This window comes from Protopterus annectens, chromosome 2.part2, assembly GCF_019279795.1.
Source record: "Protopterus annectens isolate FY-2018-M chromosome 2.part2, PAN1.0, whole genome shotgun sequence".
Taxonomy (NCBI): domain Eukaryota; kingdom Metazoa; phylum Chordata; order Ceratodontiformes; family Protopteridae; genus Protopterus; species Protopterus annectens.
This window is the reverse complement of record NC_056730.1, coordinates 466,377,020-466,390,424: the sequence shown is the minus strand read 5'-3', so window position 1 is coordinate 466,390,424 and position 13,405 is coordinate 466,377,020. Positions and strand designations below refer to the sequence as shown.

Here is a 13,405-nt window from a genome sequence, read left to right as displayed (position 1 = left end):
GGGGTATTGTATTGAAGGCTTTTGCGAGGTCCAGGTAGGCTGTGTGGACCACCTTCCCCTCGTCAATGGCCTTGGTGACTGTTTCAAAGAAATCAACCAGGTTTAAGAGGCAGGATCTGCCCTTAACAAAGCCAAACTGGGTAGGATCCAGTGTCTGTAGGTCCCCAATATCTTTATTTATGAGGTCCATGATGATCCTTTCCATAGCTTTGCAGACCAAGCTAGTCAGGTTTATGGGGCGATAGTTTCCAGGATCCGTTGAGGCACCACCTTTGTGGAGAGGGACCACTGTTGCTGTACACCACTCTTTGGGTACATATCCTGTAGTAAGGCTGAGACTTGAACAGTAGTTTTATGTTTGGGTTTAGCTCTTCTTGGAGTTCATGTAGGACGCAGCCCGGGACACCGTCTGGTCCCTTTGATGCTGTGTTTTTTGCTTTGGAGAGGGCGGCTCTTACCTGAGCATCTGAGATGTCAGGGGGGGCAGCACTCTGCTGGGATAGATATTTGCCCTTTTGGTGGGGGGGGGCGTTTGGGCTGAACCTGTCAGCTAAGATGTTGGCAATGTCTGTGGGTTCTGTGTATTTTTTGTCATTTTGGACTAATTCTGAGCATATCTGGGAATTCCCACCCAGGTTCCTAACATAACTAAAGAAAGCCTTGTGATTACCCTTAGTGTCCTGTGCAATTTGTCTCTCGAAGCTGGCCTTAGACGATTTTATGAGTGCCCGTAGTTTTTTGCTAATACTGATCAGAGATGCCTTCCCTTTTTGGGATTTTGCTCTATTATGTAGTAGCTTCCCCCTTCTATTGTATAGTTTGTTTATGGCTGGGGTCCACCAGACAGGACGTCTGCTTTTGGAGGACTGGGTCTTGGTTTTATTTGGGATTGCATGATCCATGCATTCCTGAAGGTGTTCATAGAATGCGTTTATAAAGGATGCTGCGGTCTGGGCCGTATTTTCCACGGGCCCGGGGGCTTTGAAGGATTCCACCTCGGTTTTGAGGAGTGTGAAATTTGCTTTAGAGAAGTTTTTCACTGTGGTTTTCTGGGCAGGGGGTGGGGTCAGGATGTGAATATCCAGTGAGATTAGTTTATGGTCTGATCTTACCAGTGAGGGAACACTTCTGGTCTGGAGCATAGAGTCCCCATGTTGGTGATGATCAGGTCCAGTATGTTTTCCCCTCTTGTGGGAGTGGTAACAAGTTGTTCCATAGCATTTGAGTTTATAAATTCTAGGAACCTTTGAGCTAGGGTGTTGGAGCTAGAGTAATGCTCCCAGTCTATGTCTGGGTAGTTGAAGTCGCCCAATATAATGGTGTTTGGAGAGACCTTCATATTTTCCAGTGTTCTCAGGAAGGCCGAGTGGAGTTCCTGGGTTTGGGAGGGTGGTCTGTAGCAGGCTATAAACTGGAGGGCAGTTTTACCCACTGTTAGTTGCACATGGATAGTCTCTGATGCTTCGTGCTGTGCCACCAACCTGAAGGTGAGGGTATCTTTGACGAATATTGATACTCCCCCTCCTTTTGTGGTTCGGTCCAAGTTTTGGGGCCGAAAAGCATGGTATGAGGTATAACCTGGTTGTGCTGGCGTGCTCTCGGGAGCCTTGAACCAGGTTTCTGTTACTGCACAGATATCGATGTTCTCTATGCTATGCTAAGGAGAATTTCGAGTGCGTGCATCTTGAGGTTTAGACTTCTGGCGTTGAGTAGCATAACTCTTAGTTTCTTATCACTTGTGATACCTATGGAGGTGGGTTTGTCTTTTGAGCCTTGCCTAAAAAAGGCACTATGGGGGTAGCAAGAGCCTTTGCCAATATCCGAAAGCCCAGCGGTGACAGGTGCAAGCCATCCCTAGCAAAGCATCGTGGCTTGTTGAGCATGTTATCCCAGGCTGACAAACATTAGATCCCCTTTGAATGACACCAATACTTAAGCCAGGCGTTGAGTAGCATAACTCTTAGTTTCTTATCCCTTGTGATACCTATGGAGGTGGGTTTGTCTTTTGAGCCTTGCCTAAAAAAGGCACTATGGGGGTAGCAAGAGCCTTTGCCAATATCCGAAAGCCCAGCGGTGACAGGTGCAAGCCATCCCTAGCAAAGCATCGTGGCTTGTTGAGCATGTCATCCCAGGCTGACAAACATTAGATCCCCTTTGAATGACACCAATACTTAAGCCAATTGTTGAAATTGATCATCTTGTCTACATATTGTGGCATCATTCTTGGTGAGGGTAAAATGCTACTCAAGGTCAGGGTCATACCGGCCTGGGCTACATGCTCAGAGAGCTCCTCTATGTCTCTTTTCATGTAGTCCAGGGAGGTATGTCTCAGGTCATTCACACCAGCATGGACGATGACTGAGTCATATTTGTACTTGCCTTGGAGTGACCTGAGTGCTTGTGTTATGTGGTGGATCCTAGCACCCGACAGGCAGCTCACCGTGACCTTCTCCTTGTTCAGCCTGGTGAGCGGGATGTCAGTGTGCCTGACGATACAGTCACCTATTCAGTCACCTATTACAAGTGTATCAGGTGTGTTGTTTAGCCTTAAGGGCTGTGACTGTTCGGCACACTGGCTTTGTGAGCTATGTGATGCATGTGTTTTGTTTTGGGGTAGTGGTTGCTTGGGTGTCTGCTTTGGAGGTCTCTGCTGCTTAGGCAGATTTTTATTTAGAGCCTCCGAGTATGTTTTTGTGTGTTTATGTGTTTGGTTTGCTGTCGTGGTAGGTCTATGTGAGACTGGAATTGTAGTGAGTGCGGTTTCCTTCTCCTCCTGACTGGTTACACCAGTACTGAGTTGAGAGAGCTTAGCCTCCAGTTTGGCTATATGGTTGCATCTCTCACATGTGTTGGAATTTGTTGGGAGGAGGAGGAGAGGGTTGTCTGTGTACATGAGGCAGTTGTAACATTGCCTCAAGATTCCGAGATTCACTGGCTGGACCGGAGAGATTGACAACTGATCTTTGGACATGCAAGAATAGTATTGGGAATTCCTTTATAACTGAAAAAAGGGCCAATGGGGAACAAGGTACTCAAGGGGAGTTTGTGAGGGTGTAGTGCTTTTAATTTTTTAGTGCTTACTTAGTGAGCAAGTGCCAGGTAACTTAAATGCAATGTGTTACAGGTAACTTAAATGCAAAAACAACAAACAGTAACTTTCTTTCAAGTGAAAAAAGGAAATAAGTACAGTAAGCAATGCAGATATCACTAGGGATCCACAGAAGCGCTGAAAAGCTGCATTTTAGGTGGAATTAGCATTTCAGGGAAATAACAAGCAAACAACAAGCATACAAACAAAGCTAGATTCAGCAGGCCTGGATCTAGTCTATGCTACAGCAAACAAGGTGTACCAATTTCAGTAAGAAGCAGTTTAAATATGCAGGCACTATAAGCCTTTAACCAGAAATTCCCAGCTCAGAAGGGCAGAGTCCAGCCTCTCCTCCCACAAGAGTGCAGACCACGAACCCTCTTAATGTAAAATAACTGGCCTGAAGCCCAAGTGCTTAAACTAGAATTAATACACTTTTAGAATAACAGACACTGAGCCCTTAATCAACAGTTCCCAACTTAGAAAGATGTAAGCTACCTCTTCTGCCACTACAGTGCAGACCACAAACCTTCTTAATGTAAAACAACTGGTCTGAAACCCAAGTGCTTAAACTAAAAGGCTTAGAATGAGTTACACCAAACAGTAATAAATACAATTGAGTACTTTTAAGATGACACAAAAGCAAAATAAAGTTGGAAGAAACCCAAATACAGTAAAAGCAGATAAAAAAAATTAAGTGGAAAGAGAGAAAGGAAAGAGAGAAAGGAGTAGCAGAAACTAAGCTGATTGGCCTTCTCAAATGTTCTCCCTGTACTGGGTAGAATGAGGTAATGACACTAGAATGGGAGGAGGGTCCCAGATCAAATTTACACTAGGGGAGGGCAACTATAAAAACACTATACCAACAGGGAGGGAGGGTGGAAAACAAACTGCAGAAATGTTTCTCACAGCTGAAAAGCAGCAGTGAGCCTTTAAATGAAAGTTTTAAACAGCTAAAGGAGCCTCTAGAAAAAAGAGTTAAACTGCAAAAAGTTATCAGAAACAAACAACCCAACAGATGCTTAATAAAAGTGGACAATTTCCAGTTAATACCTCACACACAGTGAAACTAGCTAGAAAAATACACAGTACACAAAGTGCTATAAATAACAAAGAAATAAAGAACAAAATAAACAAAAAACAGGATACTTAATGTTATATATTATAGCTCTGAGTTTCCTCAGTGTCTTTCCTTCGATCAGCTCAGTGTGAAATGGCAGAACACTCACAACTGAACATCTTAGGTAACAGAAAGTTGAAACCTGAGACAGCTTTTAAGAAAGAAATCTCAAAAGAACCAATGAGGTGCTTAGTCTAAGCTGTAGTCCAGGTGACCTCAGTCAGCCAATGACCTCAAACAATTCTCTCTCACTGAAATGCCTGATGGCTTTGGCTAAACCAAGACGTCCCTGAATATGTGCTCAGACACACAGCCTCCGCAAACACTAGGCCCAAATGCAAGCCTGAATATGAAAATGCTACAAATATCCCCACTACTTAGAACAAACTGCAGAAATGACACAATTCTCCACTCAAGTATTACAGATAAACTCACAAAACTGGTCATAAATCTCTATGTCACCAGAGGGATAGCCAAATGGCTCATGGACAGGACACATGTTGTTAAGAGTGAGGAAATCCAGACCCAGCAAGAGGCCAGTTACTAGTGGTGTACCACAGGGCTCAGTGCTGGAACTTCTCTTGTTTGGAATATACTTTGTCTGAAGTCAAGGTTAATGTAGAAGGACTTTGGCTGACCAAGTCTACTGATGACTGCAAGTTCAGGGCAATCACTGAATCCCCCAATGATGTAGATATCTTTTAGAAAGGTCTGATGCAGACAAATAACTGATACCACAGCCATAGCCTAAAACTAAATGCAAAAAAAATGCATAATTATACCCTTTGGGAAGTGGAATACTCAAAAATGCATAATTATTCCCTTTGGGAAGTGGAATATTCCTGCAATGCACACCCCAAACAGTGGTGAGAGATCTAGGTACACTGACAGACCGTAATGTGAACTTTGACCACCATGTATACACGGTGATGGAAGTTTTATGTGGCACAGCTTATAAATAAGGGAATGACATCCACAGATCCAAGGAGGTTATACTCCCACTACACTTGGCCCTCATCAGAACAATAACTGAGTGCAATGCACCTTTTGGCATGTAACTGACCAAACACTTGCAACAACTGGAGGGCTGGAGCGCCTCAGAGGTTCCTTAGGAAAAACAAACAGGGTGTAAAACATGTTCTTCATGGATTACCTAAAAGTGCTATCCTTCTACTGTTGTCTCCTACTGACTCTATTAATAGGTGATCTATGTCTAACCTACAAGGGATTCTCACATGCAGTCCTGATGGAACTGTTATATATTCACAAAACAAACAGCACAAGGATTACCCAATCCAAGGATCTAAACCTGGTCTGTCACATGAACAAAACATGCTGGAGGAATAGATATATGCCTCAGAGACCACCCCTTGAATGGAACAGGCCACCTATTCATATGAAGCAGAGCCCTTCCCTGACATTCTTCAAATGCAGTTTGGATCAATAGATGCGGAATCATAAATTTACTCCTGGGTAGTGTCTACGTCTCTCATGGACAGGGGAAGTCTGTAAAATACTCAAAGGCATAGGCACAAATCTAAGTAATCCTTTAGCCCTTAGCTATCAAAAATTTAAGTAAATCCAGGCAATAAAGGCTAGGATTGTAAGGGCTCTTGAGCCTTTTGCCCAGTAATCTCCATGATAAAGACCAAGGAAAATGAATTAGTAACTTGTACAGGAAAAAAACAAGAGTGAACTAGTTACTTCACAGAGACAGTATGCATCCAGTAAAAACAAAGCACAATGTAATAAATCACAAGGCTACGATTAGCACACATTACTACAGATTTGGCCCCTTTTCTCAAAAATATGAATGATCTTGAAAATAGATTACTTAACCAGAGGATATAAATCAAACATGTTACATATGATCCTGGATCCCATTCGTGATTCTAAAATTAACAATGAGCCTATGTGGAATAGGCTTTTTGGTAGAATTATGCAGAGGCCACCCTAACCCAAAAGAAGAGGAAAAATAAGGGCAGTTGCATTCTAACTTACACATGTGACTTCAATACAATTAAAGCCATTATTATGGAGAGCTGAGCCATCCTCATCGACATTCTGCAGCTTGTAAGGGTTTTAAGAGAACACCCTACTTTTGTATATAAAAAGAGCAGAAGCATACATAGTGTGGAAAAGAAAAATAAGAAACACCAAGATGACATGAGCACTAAAATCTGTGGACCACCTAACTGCACTTTCTGTGAGTACATGATGGGGTGTAACTCATTTGAGTGCCCCTATCTTAAAAAATGGTGAAAACTTCAGGAGGTGGTAACTGTAATACTGAAAAAGTTGAATATAGGGCCATGTGTAATGACTGGATTCTGACACCACCTTGGGAAGAAAGGATGCACTGGCTAGTAATGTCATTCTATCCTTGTGAAAAATCAAAGATGGAGGTTTTGAATACAATGTTTGAATTTCTGAAATTCATCTAGCAGATGTAATGACTACTACAAAAACTGTTTTCCAAGCAAGGTAGTTAAGGTCACATTTAGCTGCTGGTTCAAAGGGGGAATGTATAAGTGCCTGCAGTACCAGACTGAGGTCCCATGGGGGAGTAGGATCTTTAAAGGGAGGTCTTAAAAGCAAAGTGCCTCTCAAGAAAGCTCTGCATAGCTTATGAAAGGCTACTGAGGCACCTTCAAATCCATTGTGAAAGTTTGACATTGCTGCTAATTAACAGTTGAGGAACTAGCTCCTTCTTTAAAAAGTAAGGCCAAAAATTCAAGGATGTTATACATAAGAGCTGAAAAAGGTTCAACATTATTTTGATGTGCCCAATACACAAATATTTTCCATTTATTGGAATACAGTTTACGTGTTGAAGGTTTATGTGAAGATAAAAGTACATGTCAGACAGGGGAAGAAAGCATAGGTTGTCTGGCTATTAATGGAATTGGAGAAGCCAGACCGTCAGCCAGAGGTTTGATATGTCTGGATGGATCATGCCTCTCAGGTGAGACAGAAGGTATGGAATTGGATCCAGAATCCAAGGTTGGTGAAGTGAGACCAAAGGATAGAGAACCAAATCTGTTGAGGCTAATAGAGTGCAATGAGGATGACTTTGCTCTTCAACATGGCAGCTTTCTACATGAATTGCAGAATTAGCTGGATTGGTGGATAGGCATAAAGTAGACCAGGAGGGCCAATCATGAAGTATAGCATCTTTTGGTGATTTCCCTTGTGGGAGGCTTAGGGTAAAGTAGCTGCTGCATTTGTTGTTCAGGGGAGAAGCAGAAAAGATTGCAGGAAGGCTGCTCTAATGATGAAAAATAATTTCTGATACATTCTTGTTGATAGATCACTTGTGAGGTAGAAGACTGCACCTGCTCAGCTTATCTGCTATCACAATGGACTTCCCCGGAATCTGCATTACTATGAGAAAGCAGTTAGATGAGACTGTCCACTGCCACACTCTGAGCGCTTCACAACACAAGGGGTAAGATGTGGTCCCTCCTTGTTTGTTGATGTATCAAGCTACTGACATATTGTCTGTTTGAACTGCAATCATCCCCAAAGGAAGAGCATCCTGAAGGGCCTGCAACTAAGAGCACTACTCTCACCTCTGGGACACTGATATGCAAATTGGCCTCTTTGGGGGACCTATTGCCTTTGACTGTTTTCCCCAGAAAATGCCCCACCCCAGCCCAACTGGGAAGTGTCCGTGGTCATGATGGCCTTGGGCCGAGGGAGAATGAATGGACAGCCTTGTAGAACCTAATCTGATTGAATCCACCACTTGAGATCTCTCTTGCATCTGTGACTGATTCATATCAGATTTGACATGGGCTGGTAAAGTATTGACCACTGTGTTGCTAGCATCCACTGTAGAATTCTCATGTAAAATCTGGCTAACAGTACTAGTGCTACTGCACTGACATTGATCCTAGAGCTTGAAGGACCAAGCAGGCTGAAATCTTGGTACTGCAGATTATTTTTCTGACCATTGATCCTAGAGCTCAAACCCTTGAGGGAGGCAGTGAAGCTACCATTGACTTTGTGTGAAATAGTTCTCCTACGAATTCCAAATCTTGTGCTGATTCCATTTGAGATTTGTTGTAGTTTATGGTTATCCCCAGAAGAGAACACTTCTGGAGAACCTGATCTCTTGTCCTTATTAATTGATGCCTAGTCAGGGCAGTAATGAGCCAATCATGTAGATATGGAAACAATCAGAATCCTTGCAGTCTTAAGTGAGCTGCTACTTCTGCTATACATATGGTGAAGACTCTGGGGTCTGTGGTGAGGCCAAAAGGCAGAACTCTGAACTGATAATGACTGGCTCCCAGCCAGAAGCACAAGTGCCTTCTGCATCGTCTGTTCATCTTTATGTGATAGTACGCATCCTGTAGGTCTATTGAGCACATCCAGTAGTCTTTGCCCAGAAAAGGAAAAATGGACTGAACCATGACCATCCGAAAATTGGTGCATGAGATCCAAAATTGGTCTCCAGTTACCTGTTTTCTTTAGCACTAAAAAGAACCATGAGTAAGTTCCAGATTCTATCTTACCTGGTGGGATCTCTTGGGTGACTTTTTTCTAGCACCTTCTGTATTTGAATTGCTGCTTGTTCCCTCTGGGTTGAACATGTGGGATTTTTCTTGAAACTGGAGGTGAAAGGGAAAAAGAGTATTATATAACCTGTGGAAATAATCTTCTGCACCCAAGTGTCTTTTATGTTTAGGCAGACTCTCTGGTGCAGGGACAAATAACCACTGATTGCCTCCAGAGCTGGGCAATTGGGCCTCTGTTCAGGAGTGCTTGTAGGGTCTGTCTGTCAAAGAAAGAATCTCTGGACCCCTGGTTTTGTAGGCCATCTCAGCCATGGGGGTTTCGTCGATCGTTTGAAGTTCCCTTCTCTGCCTCTGGGAGAACTTTCTCCATGTGTGTCCTGGAAAGGACCCAGGGATTTCTTTAACTACATCTTCTGACCACCTCACTGATTCCTAGACAAGGATCTTTGAGAGGTTGAAAAATGTACGCCCACAGCAGACAGGGTCTTTCCATCCGTCTCGCATCTGTATAATGCCTTTACCTTGGGGCCAAACAAAGAACTGTCGTCAAAAGGAGCATTGATGAACAATGACTTGAATGGCTCTGCAAAATCACATAAGAGCATCCAGACATGTCTCCTGATGGCAATGCCTGAACTCGCTGCTCTTGAGGTTCCTTTGGCTACACACAAAGTGAGCGTCATTGAAGAATTGGAAATAGACTGCAGGGTAGCCAACTGAGAAGTCACGGATGAATGGACCTCTGCTGAAACGGACCCTGACAGGGTATTTGACAGTTCCTTAGTCAAATTCTTCTGTAATCTTGTAAAATGTGCCAAGTAATTCAGTGACCTTAACTCATTACATCCGAGTGACGACTCCACATGCATCTGCAGTTAACTCCTACTGACACCTCTAGGTGTCATATATTGCTTTGTCCATATTTGCATCAATAATATCAAAACCATGCTATGTATAAGGTTTTAAAATATTTCATCTTAAATATTACAGAATGGCAAACTCAGTCTCATTAATATTTGACCTAAGTCTAGTGCAGGCAAATAGATATTGACTGTTGTTTTTATGATATTAATTTATATAGATATCATTTTCACAATTTTGTAAATACCTCAACAACCAAGGAACACAGACAGAACTCCTTAGCCTCATATGAAAGCTCTCAGGTAGATGATTAAAATGCTACTGACTTTGTAACTTGAGTGGTTGATGAAATATTGTAAGTTGTTTACAAAATATTACAAATATAATAGTTACTGTGACTTATAAATTTCAGTTTAAGACCTATAACCTAAAGAATACTACTACTATACAAATAGTTTATGCGGAAGAGTTTGTCATTTACACTACTTTCATAACCCCTATGGTTCCAGAAATATGAACATTTGGTTGAAATATGAGGACATTATTCTGTCAAAAGGCTTAGGGCTATGCCCATTGGAAGTTGCAGTGCAAACTTCCTGAGATTCACTGGAGTGAATGAGTTAAGGCAAAGGTTGCTGAAGCATAGACATGCTTCCCAAACCTGTCCATCGTCCTCAACTCCCTGTTATGGGGATGAACATTAGAACCCTCCTCTGCAAATTCCTTTTTGGCATCAATGGGCACATCCTTGCCCCAAAACTGCTTGTCCAAAGGTGATTCATTAATCCTGTCTGGTCTCCTAGGCTCCTTCCACATCTACCGACAGACTAACTCAATAAGCTCATAGGAAGGCGGAGTAACCTAGGAGGTAGATGAGCCAGTACTGAAAGCCACCAGGAATACAGACTCTTCGTAAAAAGGGTTACTGGGAATCCAGCCACCTCTCTGCTTAAGGATCTCGAGGATGTCTCCAAATGAGACACCTTCAGGAGATGACCACGACGACCCCTCACTTTCATCAAAGTCTGTATCTTTGGTGACTGATTCCTTTGGAGAGTACAAGTACTTCCTCTTACACATCTTCTGAGGGACCTCCTCAGTGGGATGCTTTGGGAAGGTTTCAGAAGAAATCAAGGAACCTTTTTGGGAAGCCTGGGGGTCTCGGACTGGCTGCCCCTGTGACAAAGAGTGATGATACTCTCAGCGTAGAGACATCAAGTTAGAAGACTTAGGATCTGAGGGGGTTGGAATCATCCATTCTTTTGAGGCAGAAAAAACAGTTCCCTATTTGATGAACGGATGCTTAAAATGTCAAGTACAACAATGCTCGACAGCTTTTAAGCAAAAGTTCATTTAAGCGAAACCTCAGAATGTTGAAACAAGGAGTTTCGAAAAGTTATAGCTAGCCAGCCATCGGGAAGCCAATGGCTGACATCAGAACGTTCACCCTGTCTAGCCGGTCTTACAGTCCTCCACTGTGGTGCAATCTCAGAGTTGGTATATTTAAGAATGGGGTGTGGGGGGGACACAGCCCCCCACGCTTGGGGTTGTGGGGGAGAAGAATCTCACCACTGTATTTTGTCAATTTCTTTTCTTTTTTTTTTTTTTTGTGGGGGGGGGGGCGTTGTAATGGTGTACAGTACATTTTAGCCATCAGGCGTTGGCGTCCTGACGGCTGGCCAAGTATAACTTTTTGAAACTCCTTGTTTCAACATTCTGGGGTTTCTCTTATATGAACGTTCACTTAAAAGCTGTCAAGCATGTCGTACTTGACATTTTAAGCATTCGTTCATCTAATATACACCCGAGAAGGCAGACAGCTCCAGAGAAAGGGAAGACCTCGGAACCGAAAAGACAAGCTTTTTTGACAGCAGTCCTCCCCTGCTCTAAAGTCAATCTCCCTGAGGTGGAAGCCAGAGATGAGCAATCCAGTGCCAAGGCTCTGAGGCGTAGAGATGGCTCCAACGTTGCAGATCTGATAAGGATGCTTTGGTTCCAACAGCTCCCCAGAGCCGATGGAATTGGAGCACTCAGAGTAAACTTCAGATCTGAAGATACTACCATCTTCGGATCAGACCCCGATGGAGCCTGAAGGCTTGGATCCAAGGACTCAGACAGCTGAAGGAGTCAGAGGATGAAATGTAGAGTGGGTGTAGTAGAAGAAAGGACCTCCTGACCCGAAGGGGTAGGAGCCAGTTCAGACAACCATCTGACCCTGCGCCAAGAGAATCTTCCTCATCACTCTTTCCGCAGCTTCCTCCAACAAACTTCTAGAAGAATAAGTGGAAACAATAGAAGGGGACCTACATCTGTCCAAAAAAGGTAACGTTACCTTTGAGGGCACTGGATCCACAGAAGGTGAATATCTTGTTCTGGGTAGGTAAACTGAACAAACAGGACTGGAAGTGGTCAGATCCGATATATTTTTCCTTGGATTGCAGGAAGTCGGGTCTACAAATTTTTTTCTTTTTTGGATCCAAGGGTCAGGTCAGATCCATCTTGGCTCTTTGTTTAGATGGCTCTGAAACTGTGGAAGACGGCTTGGGAGACAAGGTTTTGATTGTTTTGTTTTGACAGATTGATCTCCAGATACAGTCTCTCCAAAGGCTGAAGGTTACAAGCACTTTAAGATAAGCTTGTTTTTACATTCAACAAGTGCCCTGGGGTAGAGGCCATGGCAAATAGAACTATTTTCCTGGAGACAATACACACATAATGTGGGCATCTGATAGAGGAAGGTTATGCCCACACAACACATTTTTTAAACCCCGAGGGTAACCAAACAATATCAAAGACAAAAAAGTTTTACGACAGGACAAAGTTTTTTTTTTTTTTTAAATGAGAAGCAAAAAAAGAAACACTACCAGAAATGGTACACAAATAAGCTACACCAAGTGTATAATGAAGATAAATACTAGTGATACTATCTAAGAGGTACGATCAGTACTAAAAAAAAAATTACAAAAGGGGAAAGAACTACACTTCTAACGATAGTAGTTTAGAAGGTACTAATGGTACAATAGGTAAGGGGAATACAAAAACTTTTAAGAATCTAAGAGAAATTAGAATTAGACTAGAAAATATGTAACAATAATAAACTTGTAATAATAAACTTATCTGACAAGTGCTCAAGAGTTAAGGAAAACCACGTCTTTCACTGAAAATGGCAAACGAGAGCTGAGGTAACTTAAGGTTGGTTCATTATGGGTAAAGGAGATGCTCGAGAGTTCTTGGTTGCCACAAGCTTTATCAACAGCAGAGTCAGATCTGAAGGATCGGATCCTAACCCATCTGTTGAGGATAGAATGAAAACTGACAATATCAGATCTTATGTTACAGATTTCCATGTCTGGGACTGTAATACATCTATTTTACCCTCACTGTTGCACTAGACCTTTCTATTTGGGACCCTCCTGAAAATCAGCTTTGCTAAGAGAGGTAAATGCAGTTAGTTAGCACATAGGAGTAAAGCTATGAGTTAATAAGATACTTCCTGTAGCCCAGAGTTGATTCCTTCAGCCTCCATTTGCCTACTGTGTAACTCTAAACAAGTCATTTAACCTAACAGTGCTCTGGGGCAATTGGGCCATTGGGATAGGCTTCTCCATGATCTTCTGGGTCACGTGCCTACTAACTACCTAAGAATAACATTTCAAATAAAAACTGTGCACTTCAGTAAGAATACAGACTATAACTGTAGATGTTCAAATAATGGGATCATTTATGCAGCTACCAGTGTCAGAGAAGTACAGAACAAGCATGTCATAATTCTGACTATGACAGCACTACCCTCAGCTCCCATAAATGGGTAGA

The 13,405-nt window shown here is 42.6% G+C and overlaps 1 protein-coding gene across 1 annotated transcript in view; it reads right to left on the bottom strand.

Moving 5' to 3' along the window:
- The window catches only part of HMGCR (3-hydroxy-3-methylglutaryl-CoA reductase), a 1,147,080-nt gene that overhangs the window by 48,908 nt on the left and 1,084,767 nt on the right, over positions 1-13,405 (bottom strand). The gene's annotated exons all lie outside the window — the stretch shown is intronic.